Below are 23,608 nucleotides of genomic sequence, written 5' to 3'. Positions count from 1 at the left end.
TGTAGTCAAAAGATTAATTTGATATCACTTCTATAAGGGGGAAAAAAAAAAACACCATTGTGTACCTCTGGATACAAAATACTGAGAATAATGCATCATTTTTGTGGTATTCTTGCCAAAATTCAGTGCAGGACTTCTCTATTACCTGGGGTGCTTGATGCAAAGATATTCCTTTGATTTTCATGTTGCTTACCTGACAGAAATTTCAGTCTCATGTATTGAAAATACATACTCGCTGAAATGTTAGAAGTATGAAGCAGGTAGAGAGGAATCCTCAACCGGCTGTTGGCATTCCAAATGGCAGTGCCCAAGGGCATCAGCAGGACACCTAAGACTAGAAAGAATGTAACTAGAAGTGAGTGCTTGGGAGATAAAAGTTAAGAAAGAGAACAAAAATAGAGGGCCAAGACAACTGACAAAAATCATAGTACTCCTTCTCTGAAATCTTTTCTTTCTTCTTGCTCCAAATATTTATATTCCAGACCTTCCATTTGGATATGATATCTTATTTCATTTAGAATCTGTGGCAAGTCTATTAAACATTTTCTTTCTCCTATTTTTCTTCTCTCAAGCTCTCTGTCAGATACACTCCAGTATCCCATTTATTCTACTAGGTATTTAACCTGCCAACATTTTTAACCTGCTCATGATTTCTTTATTACTATTCAAACATTAATGTTTCATTCAATTTTGTATTCCAGTGTTTGGTGAAATCCCTTCTTACATCAGAATTGATACTAGCTATCAAAGGAATTTCTGCATTATTTGTGTTTCTCCTTTTCTCCTCTGCAATTGTTTCAATATATTTTAGTTTGGATGTCTGTTTTTGAGTATGCATACTCCAACTCTGCTACTACAAATTCCAGAACACTTTAACATTGGTTCTAAACCCACTAGGTACATATTTTAAATAAAAGAGGAAATAAAGATCTTTCAGATTTTTTAAAGTAAGGAAATCATATAAGTCATTGTGTCTTTTTCTACCTTCGAATTTAGAATGAAGGGCACAATCATATATCAGAAGACTTTGCTAGCAGTATTAAAACACTTATAAAATATATTGGTGCATATTGTTTTTTGAATTGTTACTCTTAGCACCTGAATATAAAATAGTGCTATGGAAATTTTTTCTAAGTATGATTCTATGCTGCAAAAGAGATGTAGTTAAACATTTTAAGTATATATATATATATATATATATGTAAATACAAGTATATTCTTGTTTAATAAGGTTTACAATCAAAAATTTCAAATTAAATAACCTTGAAAATAGAATAAAATTAAGAGGAAGAATCTAAATGAGATAAAACAAGAGAGGCCAAACCAACCATGTTTTCTGTCTTCAATAAGAAGTGGGTTCAGCCCTACTTCCACTACCTTCTTTCTTTAAAGTTTGAAAACACACTTCCATAGATTTGCACATTCTGAAAGCCTGACCCTGGCACCCACCTATGACCTTCCTGGGGTGGTGGCAGTAGCCAGCCCTTGGTCATCTTTCTGGGAGTAGAGTAAAAGGGATCCATGCACATGAGCAGATCACCATGCTCAATGGATCAGGTGACACATGTGTAGAAATACTGAACTCTGCCATAACATCTACCAGTGCACCTGCACAGAGAGTAGCAGATTATAAAAACTGCCCAATGTATCAAAAATTGGTCCAGGAACACAATCCCTAATGAAGCTCCTTTCATTTGTTTTTTTGTTTGTCTCTTTGAGATTTCTATCTCAAGGCCAGCAGAAGAATCCTGGGCTGATTCGCAACCCCATGACCTTGCTAACTGTACGTTAGTGTAAATGTAGCTAGAATTCCTTTGTTTTTCTTCCTCTTCTTTTTTTGAAAATTTGAGAGACCTGAAGTATTGAGGGACTTCTGCACTGTGGTCTTTATATGTTCTTATTCCCATAGATGTTCTTGTCCACCCCCTCTTACACATAATCTTAACTTTTCCCAAGGACAATTTATGTCTCTTCTGAGAATTATCCCTGGCTAACTGTTCTCTGAAGCAAGGTGAACTTCACCTGCCTGTCCTGTTGAAATCCTAGAAAACATTCTATACTCTTTTCTTCTTCTTTTTTGGTACTGGGGTTGAACCCAGAGGTGCTTAACCACTGAGCTATATCCACAGCCCTTTTTTGTATTTTATATTAAGACAGGGTCTCACTAAATTACTCAGGGTCTCACCAAGTTGCTGAGGCTGCCTCAGAACTTGTGATCCTCCTTCCTTAGCCTACCGAGCCCCTGAGATTAGAGACATGTGCCCATTTTAGATAATGTAACAGCCCAGTTTCCTTACTAGTCAAAACTTTCCACTGTCACCTCTTTCTACTCGCCATGTCTTTCATTTAATCCCTTGATCCTCCATTTGTTTCCTGTTGAGAGCTTAGTTTCCTTGGTTTTATTTAATTTTCCATCAGATACAGTTTGAAATAAATTTCTTGGACTCTGTGATGGATTTTGTTCAATTACAGAGAGTCAAACTGAAAAGGCAGCAGGTACTTTCACAAAGAACCTACTAATTGTTTTTGCGATCTAACCAACATTTAGTGATCTCCCTTTCTCTCAAAGAGCTGTGGACCCCTGAACTAAGGGCTGTATCTATGCAAGGCATCTATTAAGGGCCACAATTCTTCTCTCAGACTGCAACAAAGTAGGTTAACTCTAAGAACTTGACTTTCATGTTATTACCTTATTTCATTAATTTGAAAAAAACTCACTCATTTGCAATAATTTAAGCTACTTTCATTTCAGATGATAAGGGCAAAATAATGTCCCAGAATTATTATATACTTTTTCTACAGAATCCTTATATTCTTCAGTTCTCTTCACAGAGCTTCATAAATCCTATATGCTCATTTTTTCCAATGGTTTCTAACTAGATCTAATCAGACAAGTTAACTCATGTAGTGGTCAAGGGATTTCCACAATTCCTATTACAGTGGAGTTTCTTAGTTCTTTTTTTAATACTATACTTTCTCCAAAATTCTGCTTCCCTGACAGGTTCATTTTTATTCTGTATGGCCAACCTTAGGAAGTAAAAAAGCCAGAATTATATTTTAGACTTTCCCAACTGTCAGTTTTGTACTCAAACAAACTAGTCATTGCTGTCCCTCAGAAGGAAAGCTGCCTCTCACAGATAAAGAACCTTCCTCTTGGAAGATTCTGTATCTTAAAAGGTTGTTTTGAAATGTTGATGTACCATATAAGTAAAAAAATTCTCCAGGCAGATTAAATGCATATATAAATTTATAATAGCCCACTGACTCCAGTTGGCAGAGTTAAAGCTTTAGGATAAGTGGCAAAACACTTTCCAAAGAAGTTTGGAGACTCCTTTTTGTCCTTCTGCCAAGTCCTCCCCACTGAATCTCACACTCTGACTAATGCACATGCTTGTTTTGTAGGATTGTAGGGAACGGTCTTCACCATGGCTGGAAGGTGAGACTTTCAGTCAAGGCCTGAGTCCCTGACAGACTGGTTTTGTCTTCTGCTGTCTTTCCAAGGGCTCTCCCATTGTGTATACATCAACAATAGCAAAATGGATGTCTTGCAGTTTTTAGTTCACATTCAGTAGCCTTGAATTTCAAATCTGTTTTATAATTTTAAAATGTTAATATACATACATATTGATTAAAAATAAGAAATGAATAAAATTCCCACTTAATCACTTGTTTTCCTTTTATTCTGGTTATTGCTCTAAACAAAATTATTACCCTTCACACTTTTTAATTGATTCACAAATCTTTACAAAAAAATCTATTTTTGCCCCTTCCACATGAATGAAATAATAGATTTCTAAAATTTCTATCTTACTGACTTCTCAGTTCTGTCAAGAAACTTCTTATCTTCTATAATATCAGTGCTAACTGTAATTATTATTTGGTGTTACTAAATTGTCCAATATACCACAATGGATATATTTATTGTTCTGCTTATGTATAATTGGGTTGTTTTCAATTGGGGGCTATAATAAATAAATAGGAAGTAATATTTCCTACACCTGCTTTTTGTTGCCATAAATACTCATTGCTATTATGTACGTGATTCACACTAGATTGGTTATATTTCACTTTTGTAGATACTGCCAAACACTTTGATCCAAACAGAGTGATCCTTGAGTTTTGAAATATATTAATTTGTATACTTTTTGAAAACCTGACTCTTATCCTTACTACACTTGGTATTTTCAGCCTTTAAAAATTGTTGTCATTCTGCTGGTGGGACAGTGCTGTTCCTTATGGTTCAAATTTAAATTAGCTGAAGACAAAAGATTCTGACTGCCTTTTCACATGGGCAGTTACTGACCATTTGGATATTCTATTTGGTTAAGTTATCATTCATGCATTTTGCTCATTTCTTTTAAATTACTACTTTCACAGGTTATCATTAATTCACTTGCATTTTTAATGTATTTCACTTATGAGTACCTATGCACATAGCAAACACAGGGGCCAAGAAAATATTCCATTATACAAATATACCATAATATACTTGTTGTTCTATGTATGGATAATTGTGTTGTTTCCTGTTTGAGGATATTATAAATAAAGTTACCAGGGAAATTTTCTGCACGTACTTTTTATTGCCATAAGCACTCTTTTCTGAATGAGGCAATGCTGAAGTCCTATCCAATACTGCAAAAGGAGTAAAGTATGGTTAAGAATACTACATTAAGTTCTGCTTCAATTTATGGAAAAAAAATTAGTTGACAATGAAAAATATATACATATCAGTGATAACCTCCTATGATAGGGTATTGGGAACCTGCCACTAGATAAAGATTTTCCTCTTTAAATATGTTTACCTATGTTTTTCCACATAAATATACTATTTTTTCATTAGAAGTTTCAATTAACTTGAAACAAGTCATTATGTTATCAAGATAGTTTTTTTTTTTTTTTTAATTATCTCTGTAAAAGTTAATTTTAGTTGTTCCTTCTGGGAATGAGTGGCTCTAGTTTAATGAGATTAGCCTCTTACATTTTAACCAACAGAAGCAAGAAGTAGCAAAAGAGAATACAATATATTGACCATAGATACCGTGAGTTTCCAGCAAGTAACTTTTTCTCAAGTATCCAGTAGAAATATAGCTAAATTTTTTGGCTCTTGAATAAAATTGAAATTACAAAGTTTTTAATTTGTGGAAAGGTTTTAGAATATATATGCTTCTTTAATACAACTAAGTTCTTGTGGTTTGAAAAGAGTAAGTACCTACTTTAAGGTCCAATTCATTTAGTAAAGTAACTAATTTATCTTGTTAAATTTAGCTCAAGTGGTTGAGAATTATCAACACTTAGCACATATGGTTTCCAAGCAAGCAAAACTTTGCTACTGAACTCATGTCTAAGCTTTAGAAGGTTTGCTTGACTGGAAAAAATAGTTATTGATATTTTAACAGTATTTTATATATATTTTTATTTATTCCTGTCTAATCTCCTAGAATATCTCAAGATAACTTGCAAAATTTCAAAACATGATTATTTGTCATAGAGCAGTGGAAATTTAACCTGAGAAAAATTATCCCCAAGATTTTATCGAAATCCTCCCAGAACCAATAGAAACAGAGATGACTCCTTTTGCCTGTGCTTCCAGGATTCCAGTATGAAACCGCTGCCATTTGCACTGTACGCTAATGACAAGCTGGATGTTTTCATGAAAGCCAATATGTTCTTACACTGCTTTTTGAGACAAGTAATAATCAGTCTGTCATCAATGTCATGCTGCAATCAGGCTTTGACAAGGTTTGCAAATAACTTGAAAGGAATTGCTCATCCCTGAACACTGCAGATCAAAACCAGACCTGAACAAAAACTAAAAGTCTGCTGAGCGTCAGCTGCACAGTCTTAGGAAACGTGCTGTGCATAAGCAGAAGCAGTAGCAGAGCCCTACCACCCTCCTCCCAATTTTAATTTTTTTTTTTTTTACACAGCTTTTCTCAGCTATCAATTCTGGGAACTTACTACTCAAAACAATGATGTAGCCACCTGAAACACACAGCCTGATTGGAAGTACCACTTGCATTATGCCTGAAGATGATTGGAAAAGCAATTAGCATGTCCATCCTCAGAGCTGGTTTGTTCTCTCAACTCATGGACTGGAACAGGCAGGATTTCTGATCTATACCAGCTCTCTCATCAACAAGGAGATTGTGTGTATGAGGACTGTGCCACCGACTCCTTTTTTTTCTCTTTTCTCCTCCTCTATCCTACACACCCTACTGAGGGGGGTAAAACGTGTGTATTTGTTCACTGCTATTCCTGACACTTGTTAATCTACAAGGTTTGCTATTCCTAAGAAGCAAATTAAAGCTGTATTTAAAACTTTGAGATTCAGGTCCTCTGAAGGAAAAAATGATTTTTTTGAAGTATCAGCTGGTAACAGCTCTGTTCAGAGATTCAAGCCATGTTCATACTTCATGTTTATATAAATAGCTGGACAGTCATCTGAGACATGGACTTAGTATTCATGAATTAGAACTAAAGCACAAGCATAGACTTTATCTTAGCAGAAGAGAATAATCTAATTCAAAGTTATCTTGATGTTTTTTAGAAGGAACCTTGAAAACCAAGTGCTATTGAGGAAGCAAGATATTCATAGTGACAATCTCAATAAAAGAAAAACACAAACACATCAGAAGTGAAATGTCCTCCATCTGAAACAAAGGGAGATAGAAAATACATTTAAGATCCCATTTTATGTAAACACAGCCATTGTAAATCCTAAAAAGAAGTGATCAATAGAGTCCATTTCATAAATATATGCTAATTGCCATAATATCAGCTCAACACCATGCTAAACATTATCAGAAATAAGCACAATGAATAAAAATTAATCTATATGTTTAAGAAGTTTATGATATGGTTAGGGAGAAGATACTTATAGCATGAACATATAGCAGTAACTTTTTGGAAGTGCATACTGCAAGCATGAAATTTGAGAAGAGAATCACTCTTGAACACTGAGGGCCTGTGACAGGTAAACATCAGCATAGTTTAAAGTCACATTTAATTACCCCCATCTTTTCCAGTCTTTTAGATTTATCCCTTACTGTTTAACAATAATGCAAGTCCCATTCCCATGAAGGCAGGAAATCCAGACCCCATCTCTGTGGTTTCTGAGATCCCCACAATGTAAACTGTACTTATACCTCTCAATAATTTTGACTACCTGGAGTTCTTCAGCAATTATCTCTGTCCATCCCATAATTGGTCCTTTTGGCTGAGTATGTCCTGTCTCATTAATTTCACCCCACATATATATAGGCTTCTCTTCTATGGTTTACTTAAGATTGTATATGATTTAACAAATTGACCTGAAGTTTTAAGGATTTCATTAAAGCATTATAATGCAGAAAAGAAACTTGAAATTTTTTACAAAGCAGCATGTCCACTGTAAAGCACCAGCTCTACTTGCTCCATTGGTGTTTCAAGACCCTCTGTCTTCCCTGGAATCTAAGAACTTACTGACCAGTTACCTATGGTTTCCTCAGTGCAAATCCCCAAAGTTAATATGACAACACCTCAGAAGTATAGCACAACTCAGAATGAAATCAGACATGGATAATCAGCTGAGTTTCTAGTAATTTAATATAATTAGCAAGACTAGATAGACCCTGACATCTTGAGTGCTTTAATGTTCACCTGAGGAATAAACCTAAACGCTATTAGTTGAATCTCCTTAAAAATGTAGTGAAACTTATTCATTTTTTGACAAAGGCCACTCAAGTGCCCTACAAATCTGCCTTACATTTCAATTATTACTATGTATTAGTAACTATTGAAATAATTTACACAGTCCAGGAAAAAAAGGTTTAAATTGTTATTCATTTTAGGATTGGAGACTGATGCTTAATTAATAGTTAATAATTAAAATAATTTACATTTCTAAAAGTTGCTGCATTCTCATTCAATGACAAGATGCAATATAATAGATTCTGTGTGCTTTAACAGAAAACCTTTGCAGTTTGCAAACTGGAGCATGGAGGTCTGTAATTAAACATTTCTATTTATCATATTTATCTATTTACACAAGAACAAAAATGATGACCAAGATGCACAAATAAGTAAATAAAATAATTTCACATTTAATTGAGTATTAGTAAGGAGATAAAAACAGTTTTATGCTCTGTAAATCAAAATTTAAATATTCATAAGCACATAAAAAAGGTCTCAACTTCAAAAATAGTAAGAAATATCAATTAAAACTATAGTGATAACATCCTTCACCTATCTTGACAAAAATTTAAAAGTTTGATGACACAATCCAGAAGCAAAAATGAAGGAAAGGAGCATTTTAATACTGAATGTACCTGAATTCATCTATGGAAGGCACCCTGGCAATATCTATCAAAATTCAAATCATGAAATTTTGAGTCAAGAAATTGTAATATGACCTATAAATTGAGTCTTTTTTTGTATAAAATGTATAACTATCATGGAGTATATATATAAATATATTTTATACAAATACCTTTATTTTGTCTTTAAAGGTGTACTCCAGAACACATGTGAGTAAGCAGGTTGCTCAAGTCCAGATCATGAAAGGTAATATTCACATAGGAAGCAAGACAGGGATAACATTCTTTATTAAACAAGTACACTGCACACAAATGAGAGAGCTGTGGACCAAGTGCCTTAAAGCTCAAGAGCCTACCATAGTACCAAGGTATAATTATTGACAAGAGGAGTCTTGCAAGTTTCTCTTCTGTCCAGTCCTCACTGAAGTCTCATCTGTTTCTCAGGGGGACCTTTTGTTATCACTGTCTGTGGGACATTTTTTGTGGTTTCCCTCTCCTCCGATTTTACAGTTTCTGTAGGTTCTGCCTCTTTCTTTGATCCACTGCAACAGGCTTTTCTCCAGACTGCACAAATTTGGGTGGAAATTTCTAAGATCTAGGAGTAAAGCACCCACGTGTTGTCTCTGAAAAACAGAACTTGTTCTTCTTTCCTTTTGGCTTTAGGCTTGACTTTATCTTGCTCTTCATGATCTTTGAAGTGCCACCAATATCCTTTAGAAGGATGATATTGACAGTATGGCATAGCTTCATCAAAAGCTGACTGAATGCCACACACTGCAGTAAGCACTCTGGAGGTTATAATTGATCCCAAGTCTGGTGTCTGATAGATCACTCCAGCAATGATACAGTACTCGGCTAGTGGGATAACTTGAGCAGGGGACTGCCTCTGTTGCTTCCGAATGATGAAAAGAATGGGCTCCTGAGCATGTCGAAGGATGTGCTCAACTCCAACCCTCTGATTCAAGTGTTCTAATGTTAGCCTCTGCGTTTTGACCACTTCATTATTACAGGTCCTGTCACAAAAAGGATTACTTCTTTCTGAAGAGTAATCCAGGACACTACCACTGTTCAAAATGGGGATCCAAGGGCTGTCGACCCAAGAGATTCCCAGCAGATTATCTCGGATATCCACCGCCATCATAATTGCAAAAGCGCTCGTAGATTCTCTTTCCGGCGCACACATAATAACTATTACGACAAAATGTGCGGGTTGAATATTTTACGGATGGTGAGGAGGGGCAGTAAGAGTCCACGAGGGGGTTGCTGGGGAGAAAAGTGCCCCGAAAACAGGGCAAAGCAGCAGCGAGGCCGGGAGATCTGGAGCACATTCTTTGAATATTATTGGCACATGTGAGATAAAACCTACTTATTAAAAGCTTATAGAAAAGAAATTCTAAAGAAATTTAAATTAAACCTGCATTGCAATTTTTTTTTTTTTTTTTTTTTTTTTGCAAGACGAGACTGGAAAAATATCTAAATATCCTTCAGTTAAATAAAAGTTTAATAAATTGTAATACAAATACAAAAACCCAATGTAGCCAAAAAAGAGAAAGAGAAAATCACTTATTTTTAAGATTTCATGCTATGTACAGGAGTGTTAAGTAAAAAGGTTATGACTTTGTACAGTTTGTATGATATGCTGAAAAGAATGTAAAAACCTTTCTTTCTATATGCCTAAAACAATTTCTGGAACTAGAATGGGAGATTTTTTTCTCAGTGTACATATTTCCTTTTTTCCTCTTTAATTTTGAAATGTGTGAATATATTACCTTTTTTAAATATTTCATTTTCAATAAATTAAATATTAAAGCATTTATATTAAATATTTTAATATATACGCATATACTGGTAAAGATGAGAAAAATTCCCAGTTGTGTCTATTATGGGTTTCTCATTATCACATCTGCAAGCTATGGAATTTAAGAAAAGTTCTTAAAATATTCATTGCATCAGATTCAACAAAAAAATACATCAAGATCGGATGGGTTCAATGTACTGAGGTCTTGGGATGTAAAAATTAAAATAAAGACCTTGTGTCCAAGAGAACACAATTCAATGGACAGACCAGATATTTTTATATGGAAGGTAAATTGTGATAAATGTAATTTATCACAAAGACTACTAAGTATTACTATATATTTCAGACATCTTCCAGAGTAACCATGAAGTATTGGGTTTACATAATGACTAAAACTTTCTATCATCTTATTTTTCAAACCTAGTTTATGTAAATTACTAAACTATCTTGGAGCATACCCTTTGAATATTATAGGTCTATATAAGATTTAAAAAACTACTAATTAAAATGTTATGGAATAGAAATTCTAAAGAAACCTGCATTAAACATCTATTTAATTTCATTTATTGTTAAAATTTTACAAAATCTTCTTCTAGTTGGAAATCTCATGTTTCCCTTAGAAATCACATAGACTATAGGTAGACATGCTAGCAAATAAATTAACTGTTTTAAAATATCTTGACCTATCCTATTTGTTTTCAATTATCTGCCATTTAATTTTCTACTGATATTTTTAACAAATTGCTTTGAATGTACAGTGATGTGTGCAAACTATAAACTTTTTGTCATTGTTTAAGTATGCAAACACATGAGATTGATGGAAGATCTATAATGTCCCCCAAATGAAAAGAAGAAAATCAGACATGAATATTCAAAATAGAACTATAAATTTAGAAGGCTGAATGACATTTAAAAGGATACAATAGCAATGATATGCATTCTAACAACTTATTTATGTTTCCCTTTCACTTCAAGAGTGGATCCAAATTTTGTAGAACTCAAAACTTATGCAGTTGGGGTGAATAAGAGGCAGGGAGGTGAAGGTCACAAATGAAAACAATAAATTTACCAATGCAAATTTGGGTACAGGGTCTTAGAAGGTGTTCTTCTGTGGAACTTCCTGAATCTAAACCTACATGCTTCACAGAGAATTATTCTCCTACTCTTAGCAAACCAATTTCCTTAAACTTCATTCTCTGGTTTAGTCTGAGGACTTATTTGGGTTGGGGGAGAGATATAAATATCAATAAAGTCATAAGTAATTAAAAGTTTTCCATCTTACTACCTAGGTTACACTCCCATTTATTAGATTTTTTCCACTTGAGATAGTGAAATTAAATCTTCCATATATTAAATCTGCCATATCAGATTCAGTGGAACAGACCAGAAACTTCTTCTCATAGAATATAGTATCTTGCAATGCAATTTAAGTACTTTTCTTTTAGCCTACATGTGGAAATTCAACAATAATTTTATTCATTCCTCATAAGTGGTTTGCTGCAGCAGTTCTGACAATTAATTCTCTCACCATTGAGCATTTATTAATATTATAACTCTTCTACAGAGTTCCCCTCTGTTCAGTTTTGACCGCAGAGATACACTGAATTTCCCCTGATAGTCAGAAAAAGAAAGACATTTCCAAGTTTCCTCTCTTTCATTATGCCAGGGGTGGAAACCATTTCAGTTAATTCTGGTAACCATGTTATCGTACTCTCAAAACAGGGAAAATGATGGGGAAGAGAGGAGGCAGAAGTTCTGAGAAGCATCCCCTGGTTATTGTTGCTAGGGCAACTATACTTGGCATCCTCCAAATAGTCATCGTCTGTCACACTTGGGGTATAATTCACAGGCATGCAACACATTTGAGTGGATCTTAAAAAAAAAAAAAAAAGTGGGGGAAGGGGTTAGGATTCATGTAAATAAATGAGAGAATTTTAAATAGGCATATACACTAAAATGCATGCCTAATATTTAGAAAGAGGAGAGATGATAGGCACGTCTTGATAATGTGTCATTGCTAAATATTACTGTTTCATATTACATAAATTAGCTTCTACTCAATCCTGATAATTGTCTACCCATCTGCCTCCTTTTATAAGAATCTCTTCTTCCTTCACATAATAGTCTTCTGTAGTATGACTTCAGATTAAATATATATAATGATTTAGATTCTATTTTCCTTTTCACAATCCTTAAGAGAGCAAAGAATATTTTAAAATACTTCATTGTTTACCAGACTGTCTGACTTAGAAGCCAGTCTGGCTTTGTTAAGAGAAGATAAGATATTTATTACCCAAATAATCATTGACAAAAACAACCATGACTCCTAAAATACTACTGGCTAAATCTAAGTTGTACATTTCATTTTTCTTATATCTTCATTTCTTACAGCCAAGGTGCCTGCTGAGTCTTGCTAATCACTGTCTGTTTTTCTTAATGTTAAAGTTATTTTATACATTGTAAAAAAAATAGAGGTATCACTGCTTGAGTCACATAGCAGAAAGGAAGCCTTAAAAATATCTGTCATCAGAGTCCATAAAACCTTGACAGTTTCAACTTCTTAGCATTTGTTCATGTCAGCATCATAAAAACATGAAGAAAGTTCATATTGATGAACCACATTTACAAAATGGGCTTAATAACAAGTGTATTTTGGGGAAGTAAGTGGGAATAAGGAGAAAGAATTTTAACCAACTGTACTGAATGAATACAAAAAAGCATAATGGATTAAAGAGGAAGGAATAAAAATTGGAAAAAAAAACCAACTACTGATAGTGGTTTCACAATAGCTCTTCCCTGCCCTTAGATTGATAAAGTCCTCTCATGAAAGCCAAATACATACTTTCATCTAAGATGATGAAACTAGACATGAAAGCAAATAAATAAAAAATACTTGTTTAATTATTAGACCTAACATCGCAAGTTGTTGCTTAAAAAAAGCAGATGTTTTATCTGTCATGTGTCATGAAATAGTCCAAATTTTGTGGAACCAAACACTACTCGAAACTCCAGGGTAGAAATAATCAGATAATGATGGCCATAATAAAAATGATGGATTGCTTTTGCTAAACATTTACCATATGCCAGACACTATCTTAAATACTTGAAAGAGAATAGCTCATTTAATGCTCACATTACAAGATGCTAAAATTATTCCTATTTTACAGGTTAAGGAATTAGGGCACATAGAAGTTATTTAACAGGCTCAAATTTGCATGACAGAGTAGAGCTATTCTTTTTCTTAATATTATTTGGTAGTATGATCTCACTTGGGTAAATATATATAACTTAGTTACATTTTCTTCCCAAATCTCAGCCTTTTTTGAGGGAAGGGGTTATATTCCTTGAATAGTGGGTGATTTGAATTTACCATTGCTATGCTTTCTATTTAAGGAATTGGCTGCTAGTAAAACATGTCCTACTGCCCCCACACCCATATACACATATACACACTAGTAGATACTCTACTTTTTGATGATTCCTATGCTTTATTTCTTATTCATGCAGAATAGAATTGCCCAAAATCATGTAACATGTTCCAGGCTAGTAAGGATAAGACTCTTCTGAATATAAGTTTTGAACATAAAGAAGGAAATATGACAATTTCAAGAAGGAGGGATGTGTAATTGTTCTATTGATAGGAAAGAAGCGATGAACAAGAATCCTGTAAACAGCCTTGATGACTAACTACAAGGGACCTTGCATTTATTCTTTTTATCTGGAGTGTTTTAGTCAGCTTTTTTGCTGTGGGGACTAAAAGACCCAACAAGAACAATAGTAGAGGAGGAAAAGTTTATTTGGGGGTTCAAGATTTCACAGATCCCAATCCATGAAGAGTCAGTTCCATTCCTTGGGGCTCAAGGTGAGGCTGAACATCATGGTGGAAGAGTGTGGAGGAGGGAAGCATCTCATGTGATGACCAGGAAGCAGAGAGAGAGACTCCTCTTGCCAGATACAAAATACATACCTGAAGCCATGTTCCCAGTGTCCCACCTCCTCCAGCCACAGCCTACCCATCTTCAGTTACCTCTCAGTTAATCCCATAAAGGAACTAACTAACTGATTGAGTTAAAGCTTTCATAACTCAATCATTTCTCCTCTAAACTTTCTTGCATTGTCTCACACACAAGTTTTTGATTAGTGTCCCTCAAAATCCAAACCATAACATAGAGTAAACCATATTATTACTGCAAATTGATATCTTAAACCTCAAGTAGTGTGGAAAAAGGTGGGGAGATAAGAAGGTAATAATAGGAGGAGCAGATTCGTAGGGCATATCAAGTTCAAGTAGGGTGGCACATTCACAGAGGAGGAGTGGGGAAAGAGAGGATGGCAAAATGCAGTGACACTTAGCAAGTTTTATTCAAGAGCAAGAGATTAATCTCTGTGGCAAGAATTTTAGAGAAACTAGAGTATTGGTCATATTTCATCACATAGAACATGGAATGAGATTATCAATGAATTCAGGAAGCAAAGGCATTACTCATTATGTTCCTGAGTAAAATAAGAATATGACATTATCTAAATCTGTTTCCTCCTTGACACTTGTTATCTGTGAACTTTATGAAGTCAAGCATCCTGTGTAGACCTAGCTTAAATATTAATGTGTTTATGTCCAAAATGCCTAACAGTGCATCTACAAAAATAATTATCCTATGTATAAATTATGTAACCTGTATGAATCCAAACTAAAATTCTACTAAGAAAATCTCCTAACAATGAATAAAAGTTATACTAGCTTAAACAAAGGTGTCTCTAAGATACAGTATGTTCATTTTTACTACAGGAATAATACTTAATCTAAGATCACATTAATACCTACTGCCATGATTCATTCACAAATGTCATGGGGAAGGAGTTGCTAGTTCCAAGGCAGATTTTCCTAAGAAAGCATATTACAGAAATCATAAAGGGAAGGAGATAGCTCTTCCTTTCCTCAGTCAGCACTTGCTTTAGATAGTAATGGTAAAACACTGAAGATATTCTAGAAAGGGAGAAAAAAATAAAGTCAGTCAAAGGTTACTTTTATACCATAAATCGTTGTTATTTGATTTATCCATAGCATGAAATCTTTCTTTCCTTTCAGTCTTGTGTCTACTGTGTAGATTATTTCTGAATGTATACCAGGAAATTCAAAATCCCTAAGATTGATTTGCAGATATAGCTTCCATCAAAAGTGTTACTGTATCCCATATCCTGTCTTATAGGGCAAATCCTCATTACTCTAGGACATTCAGACATAACCAGGGGCTATTAATAGACAGAAGCAAAAAGAACCTATTTGCATGATAAGTGAGAATCTTCCTTGAAAAAAAACCTGTTTTCAGACTACATGAATCTTGCAACCCTGAGTTCGACCAAGTTATAAGACCTTAATTGTCAGAAGGGACTAAGGATTTTGAGTGCAGCATTAGGTGGCTTTTGTAAAAATCCAATAGAGGACCAGGGACTTGCATGGATAGTTATAACTGGGGAGAGAGAAGTGTTAAAGTACATTCCACCCCACTCCCACCAAAAAAAAAAAAAAAGTGCACTTTGAGGTTTCTCTAAAGTTTTATGAATAACTATACTTTTAAGCTTCTTTACCGTATACTTAAAAGGTATATTTTCAGACTTCTCCATAGTCCATTTAAAAAGTGTACATTTAGACTTCTCTCTTCATAGCATAACAGGATGAATTTACTAAATCTATTACACACCAGGTCCCCAAAAACTATGCTCAGATCTTCAAAGAGGAAAGGACTTCTCTCTAAATTCTCCAGGATCTTCACATAGTCATAGGATCCCATGAGCTCAAGGAGCAATTGAAAGAAAACATCTCTGCCCAGGAGAACAACAGAGGAGATACTATTACACTCCATGCCGTGGAATCAAGTTATACCAGGGCATGTTACACCACCACATAGAATGGCAGAGGCCTGCTCTTCAGGCAGAGTGGAGGCAGCCCTCAGAAATGAGATGTTGGATCTGGGTTGCATGGAGCAGTTAAAGATGTTCACCTCACCCAGTGAGCAGCAAGTACTCATCAGAGGTTAAAATGGTCAGCTCAAAATAAGGGTAAAAAAATGGCAGAACAGTGCAGATCTGAGGACCCACAAGCCTGGACAGAGGCCATGGTATCAACTAAGAGTTACGTCATGCAAACCAGTTTGGGGCATTGTCCAATTATGTCTCTACATTTGTACTTACTTAATTTTGAACACTTGACTGATCCTTGGAGAATAATATTTATAAGTCCAAAGTCTTTTGTAGGAAGTTAAAGTACATGCATTAAAATGGCAATATTCTTTCTTTTTAATTTAGACAGGTATGTGATCTCATGTGTACTCAGTCTGGTGAAACTGTTAAAGTTCAAATATTTTCAAGCTTACAAGAAATTTTGCATATGTTTTTCAGTTTATTCATTGATGACAGTTGAAGGGGTAATTTTTTACAACTATAATTGTTTGCAAAGTATAACAGAGGGTGAAAATTTTTGGAAAAATTATTTTTTGAAAATTGGTCCCAATTATGTTATGTGGATTATTCTTGGCTTAAGTCACAAGTACTTAAGCTAAGAGAAAGAGAAACCTTAAAGAACATTAAAATTTTTTACCTAATGTTTTATGTTTTCCCTCATCTCTGCTTTAATTATATTTTGTCCTAATAATTTACTTTATGAAATCTTGAGGCTTTTTTGACAATTCCTGCAAAAACCATACCAATAAATATTTGTTTTTGAGATCTCTTTGTTTATCCTTTCTGCTTTTTCCTGAATGTGTGTGTGTGTGTGTGTGTGTGTGTGTGTACTAAACATTCTCAGTAGTAACACATCTTAAAGGAAACCACAAATCCAGATAAGGAGGTGGAGAAATGTCTAAATCTCTTGTGAAGTGATGGTTTGAAAATAAAACCTCCCTGCAGCATAAGATGATTTCCTAAGAGGTTTTCACATACTAGGAACTCAAGAAATATTTGTGGAGTGGTAAAAATCACATTTTTATAAATTTGATTTGGGATTAAACAAAAAGCTCTTCTGATATGTTATCCCAGATGACGCATATATTGCTTCTCTGTTTCCCAAGAAACACATTCAGTTCTTAGAACAGAGAAAACGTGTGAATCCCACTATATCTTTAAGTTCTTTGATTCTAAAGTGTGTAACATGGAAAAAATCCTACTTATGTTGAGTTAAACATTTTCCTCGCTAGAACACTGACCATTAGGTTTAGTGATTCTTCATAAAGCACACAGAAAACACATACCACCCAACCTGCCAAAGATAACTTCAAACATTCTTAAGCACTCAGAACCTACCCTCTCAGGGCTCTCTTTTCAGTTTGGTCTCTCCAGTTATTCAATCATTCTTTTTCTACCTTCCACCCAGCCAGGCCATTTTCACTCCATTTTATGTATTATGCTATGACCTTCTTGAATTATGTTCCCTAGAATTGAACTCAGAGTTATGGGGACTAACTAATCAGCAGTAATTGGTCACACTTTTACTAAATATTGAATGAGCACCTACTATGAGCTAGCTATTGCAGTAAGAACTGGTGGTTAATAAAGCAAGACAGATGTACTATTTATTTTCATTAGGAGGATTGGGGTCAAAGAATTGCAGTGAAAACAGCCATATTAATATGAATTATACCTGTGAGCAATAATACCAATGAGATGAATCAAATATTTATCTCAGGATATTATAATTATATTTTAAAAATCTAAAATAATCTTGGTATTTTAAATAAGGAGAAAAACAAGGAAAGAAAACACCTAAGAAAAACAATAAAATAACCGTTCTGGATCTGGATGTATATTTAAACAAAAAATACCCATCTACTTAAAGAAAAAAGAATCTTGTTTTTCCTTTTGACATTTTCACTGGACAGAATACTGAAATAAAAATCAGAAATCTGGATACCAATTCAGACATTCAGATCAAATGAGTTACTCTTCCTGAGGCTGTTGTGTACTTTTATCAGAATAAAGAATTTAAAAATTGTCTTCTCTGTTTCTTATCACTATTAGTGTTAATTCACTTGATGATGTTTTGAGAATAATAACATATGAAAGTGCTTGGAAAAGGATAAGCCACGTGCAAACATGTCTATTTGCTATCACTGAAGAAAGAAATAAACTTTGGTTATTGTCATAGAATAATAGTTATTGGACTTACTTTTCCACCATAAGCATCTATAAGAAGATGGTGTCATACACAGAAAATGCATAGTTGTGATCCTTAAAAAAATGGAAAATATGATAGGTTAGTTCCACATCTGTTTCAGTTTCCTTTCTGGGAATACCCTTTAAACTGAGTCACAGAGAAGTGGAGACAAGTATGGAACAATAGTATTGCTAGGCAGTTAAAATGAAATCAGAAGGAGTTTGAATTGCTGAGGTGACTGAAATTTATGGGATAGAATATCAGGGAGACCAGAGGTCTGCTTGGGGTGCCAGTTGATTCTTTTATGAAATGCTAAGTTGTGAGATTTCATGGGGTGTGAAAGAGACCTGAATAGACATGAATGTAAACTGCATGCAAATTCTAAAGATTTCTTAGGGTTTACAGTACTGGCATTCCAATTAGTGAGAATAAATAATTATTTCTGAAAACCATAGACTTTCATTTTAGACTTCAGCAAGCCCTTTGGGAGTAGGGCTATTGTGGACACACCCAAATCTTGACAGGATCCAGTTGATCTGTGTGTGGTTTAATCATTTACCAGAACAAAACAATATTTTTTCCACAAAGCAACATTATTTAAATTAAAAAAAAACTTCATTAAAAATGTAAAAATCTAGGTAGCTAAGCAGACATTTTTTCTTATTTCTTTTTTTTTATTCATTGTACACAAATGGGGTACAACTTTTCACTCCTTTTTGGTTGTACACAAAGTAGAGTCACACCATTTGTGTAGTCATACATGTACATAGAGTAATGATGTTTGTCTCATTCCATTATCTTTCCTTCCTCCTGCCTCTTCTCCACCCCCATTTCCCTCTACATAAGTCATCCTTCCTCCATTCTTCCCTTCTCCACCCCCAATTATGTATCATCATCCACTTATCAGAGAAAACATTTGGCCTTTGGTTTTTTTCAGATTGGCTTATCTTACTTAGCATGATATTCTCCAACTCCATCCATTACCTGCAAGTGTCATAATTTTATTCTTCTTTATGGCTGAATAATATTCCATTGTGTATATATACTACAGTTTCTTCATCCATTCAACTATTGAAGGGCATGTAGGTTGGTTCCACAATCTAGCTATTGTGAATTGAGCTGCTATAAACATTGATGTGGCTGTGTCGTTGTAGTATGCTGATTTTAGGTCCTTTGGGTATAGGCCAAGGAGTGGAATAGCTGGGTCAAATGGTGGTTCCATTCCAAGTTTTCTAAGAAATCTCCACACTGATTTCCAGAGTGGCTGCACTAATTTGCAACCCCACCAGCAATGTATGAGTGTACCTTTTTCCTGCACATCCTTGCCAACACCTACTGATGCTTGTATTCTTGATAACAGCCGTTCTAATTGGGGTAAGATGAAATCTCAGGATAGTTTTGATTTGTATTTCTCTTATTACTAGAGATGTGGAACATTTTTTTTCAGATGGGGGGTTAATTACTTATAAATCTGTGAGGTGTCTGCTTGGTTTCTTAGTCCATTATTGATTGGATTATTTGTATTCTTGGTATGAGCTTATAAAACATTATTTTAAGGAATGTTTCATAATTAATATTTTAGCAATGTAGCATTCATGGTGTATGTCACTCAAACAAAAGTACTGAAAGTGAATAATTGGAAAAAATACAGACTACTCCTTCATTGTGGACAGACATAGAGAATATACCTTGATTTCATGGATCCTAATGTTAAGAGACAAGGGTCTTGAAGTAACTATGGAAAATTTGTTGAAGAATTTAAAGGAAAAAGGATTTAGTAAATTTAAAGGATATAGTAAATGAACAGATAGAAAAATCTCAGTAGGGAGATTTTAACCATAAAAAGAATGTTTTAAAACTGAAAAATACCATATCTGAAATATTTTTAAAAATCACAGATAGGGCATACTGAAGAAAAGACAGACTACAAAAACTATCCAAATAGAAGTAAAAATGGTAAAAGAATGAAAACAAACAGGAATTCCGTGACCTGTAGCACAATATCAAGTAGAAATACCTATGTGCAAAAAAAAAAAAAAGTTCCTAAAAATATTACCCCACATAGTCAAGAATCTCAAAATCCCACAATTTGTATAAACCCATAGAAAAGCATACTAGGCACCTCACTCTTGAATGATTAAAACTAAAAAATATAGCAAACAATCTTAAAAGCTCCAAAATACAAAAGACACATTATATTCAGGAAAAAATAACAAGTAATATCATTGAATTAGTTTAAAGTAGAAAACTATACATTCTGGAAGGCAATGAAGTAACATTTTTAAATGCTGAAGGTTAAAAAGTCAATCTAAAAGTCCACAAATTGAAAAACACCCTTCAAAAATAAAGAGAAAATAAAACATTTTTGTTAAAACATTGAGAAAACTTATCTTCCATTGATTTAAAATTTAGTAAATGATTAAGTTCTTTTGTAGAAATAACACCACATAGAAACTCAAATTTGTTTGTAGGAATAAAGAGTGGAAATAATTATTATGTGATTAAATATGAAATATGCTTTTAAATTTTCTTAATTGAAAAACAACTGACTATTGAAAGCCAATATTAGTAACAATAGATTTTGAGGTTCATAACATATTTCAAAGTAAATGGTATGATACAATAGCACAAAAAAGGAAGAGCATGATAAGAGGTATATTGTCATTAGATTCTTATATAAGAAGTAGCAGAAACTTACTTTGCGCTAGATAGGGATAAAATAAAGATGAATCTTATCAGTCTCAGAAAAATTCTTTAAAAAGCGAAAGGTATATTTACTTAGATAATATGAGAGTAAATTGAAATGATACTTAATCGCATAGAAGGCAATTTATTTAATGAGTACAAAAAAAGAAATAAAGAACAAATGTACTATGGAAAGCAAATAATAAGATTGAAGACATAAACCCAATCATAAGATAATGACATTAATGCAAATGCAAATAGACTGAACACTCCAATTCACATATATTGTCCAACTTACCAAAAGCAGAAAACAATGCTCAGTCCCAAGTATGCTATCATTCTATGAAAAGACCCAACAGTCACTTGGTGAGAATTTAAACACATTAGACCCCATTCTTTCTGACAGGAACGGGAGTTCATCTGACTGCAACTGACATTCATTTGTAGGCAGTTTAACTTTTCCTGTTTCTCCACTTCAGCTATCATGAATCTCTAAGTGCTTACAATATTAGGTCTGCAAGCACAAACTCTCCATGAAACAAAAGGACCTGTTTTATAACAGGAAGTATGGCAATAGAATCTACTTGCCAAAGGTATGCACCACTCCCTACTTCTTAAATAAGAATCCACAGAGTTGCTTATTGAAGTTAAGGAGGGCCATCAGAGTCCTCGTGGATCTTTTTTTCATGAATCTATGAAATAAGTGGATCCAAGTGGCACAAAGAATGAAATAGAGTAGATACAATCAAAAACAGCCCAGGAATCCAGCACCCCAGCTCTTCCATACTGAAGGAATTATCCTCTCAACTTCTGCAAGTGGTGCTATCAGAGAGCTATTAGATATGAGCCCTCTTTGCCAATTAGTCTCAGGTAAAAGATCCACTCCACCTAAGGCTACACCTCTTCCTAGTGCAACATGCAACCAATAGTCGATTCACACAGGGACATAAAAGTACAGTCATTTTGGTTTATTTCAAGACTTTAAAGGGCTTTCTCAGACTTTACAGTCTCTATCAGATGAACTGATAACCTTTGCTATAACTGAATATTAGCCCTTCTTCTAACCCTACTTCTATCACTTTTACCATAGGTAGATATTTTTCCTGAGAAAACAGTCTGTAATAAACTTCCTACAAACTAATCTGTCTTGGAGTCTGATCTGGAGCACCAATACACAGAAAACTTCAAAATATTTGCTGAAAACAAATTAAATAAATTAAATAATACTTAAATAAGCGGGAAAATGTATTAATAAAGTGCAAGGCACAATATTGCTAGGATGTGAAATATCTCCCAAAGAGGTATTTGAATTGAATATATTTATTCCATTAAACTTGTTGCAATTTTTTTTTTTGTAGAACTAGATGAGGATTCTAAATTATATAGGAAAATAATAGATATCCAGATTGCCTAAAATAATTTTGACAAAGACAAATTTGGAGGATTTAATTACTTTAAGACAGAATAAGGCACATTAATCAACAAAATTTAGGTTGGTATAAAGACGAGTAGATTTAATGAAATGGAAAAGAGATTGACAAACAGATCCAAAACGTATAATCAGATCCTTTAAAAAAATTTCTATGAAATGGTGTCAAAGTAGTCATTCATATAAAAAAATGTTAAACACTAGTATCTTACTCCATAAAAAAACAAAAAGGTTAATTCAAGATGGAGCATGGATAAAAAGTCTACACCAAAATTATGAAGCTTATACAAGAAATTGTGGAAGGATATCTTTAAGTCCTTTAGAACATTTGAATCACAAAAATGGAAAACGAAAGAGAAGCAGAAAGAAAAAGAAGGGGGAAGAAGACAATTGTATTTCACTTGAAATTTAAAAGCTGCTGATCCACAAACGATTTTTTTTTTTTTTTAAGTGAAAAGCAAACTACAGCTTGGGGGAGACTAATTTATGGTCTTTGTAATTGGCAAAGAACCTGTATACGGGATAAATAAAGACCTTGAACAACTCAGTATCAACAACAAAAGAACCAAAATTATTTAAATAGGCATTATGACTTGAGTAGATACCTTACAAAGAAAAACAATGAAGCTCTACGAAAGATAAGCATGACAGAAATTATACTGAGTCACTAGTCAAAATGGAAATGCACAGTAAATGACAATAAAATATCACTTCACACATACAAACTAGAATTTTTATAATTAAAATTTTTGGCCACTTTAAAATATTTGACTATTTGAAGTACTATGGTATAAGTGTTTGTGTCCCTGCACACATGTATTTAGAAGCATAATTACCAGTTTGATAGTATTAGGAATTGGTTAGAACATGAGGTTAGATGTCTCATGAAGTCTATTAGTACCCTTCTAAACGCTCCCTTATTCCTTCCACAGTCAGATGATAAAAGTAGAAGTTTCCATTTATGATCAAGGAAATAAGGAAGCAAGCTCTCATCAAACATCAAACCTGCTGTTGCCTTGATCTTGGACTTCCTAGCCTCCAGAACTGTGAGAAATAAATATTTTTTCTTTGCTATTTTTTTTAAAATAACATTTATTTATTTATTTATTTATTTATTTGGTGCTAAGGATCAAACCCAGGACCTCATGTGTGCTAGGCAAGCACTCTACCACTGAGCTATAACCCTAGTCCCAAGTATCTTTTCTTTATTAGCAACTTCGTGTTAAGGTGTTTTATTTTAACAACCTGAATGGACT

General features: G+C 34.0%; 1 protein-coding gene and 1 pseudogene across 2 annotated transcripts in view; one reads left to right on the top strand and one right to left on the bottom strand.

Annotated features, from left to right (window-relative positions):
* Window positions 1-23,398, top strand: part of LOC306638119 (uncharacterized protein) — a 734,580-nt gene extending 711,182 nt beyond the window's left edge. Inside the window, exon 16 of the mRNA XM_079101234.1 lies at window positions 23,285-23,398. The gene's annotated coding sequence lies outside the window, so the exon portion shown is untranslated. The remainder of the gene's footprint in view (window positions 1-23,284) is intronic.
* Window positions 8,546-10,626, bottom strand: LOC306638118 (mediator of RNA polymerase II transcription subunit 6-like; annotated as a pseudogene). The gene has a single exon. The product of its transcript is annotated as a mediator of RNA polymerase II transcription subunit 6-like (transcript).
* Window positions 23,399-23,608: the final 210 nt, after the last annotated feature.

The sequence above is a fragment of the Sciurus vulgaris genome (assembly GCF_902686455.1).
Source record: "Sciurus vulgaris genome assembly, chromosome: 10".
NCBI lineage: Eukaryota > Metazoa > Chordata > Mammalia > Rodentia > Sciuridae > Sciurus > Sciurus vulgaris.
Note: the sequence above shows the minus strand (reverse complement) of the source record. Positions and strands in the feature narration are given on the sequence as shown.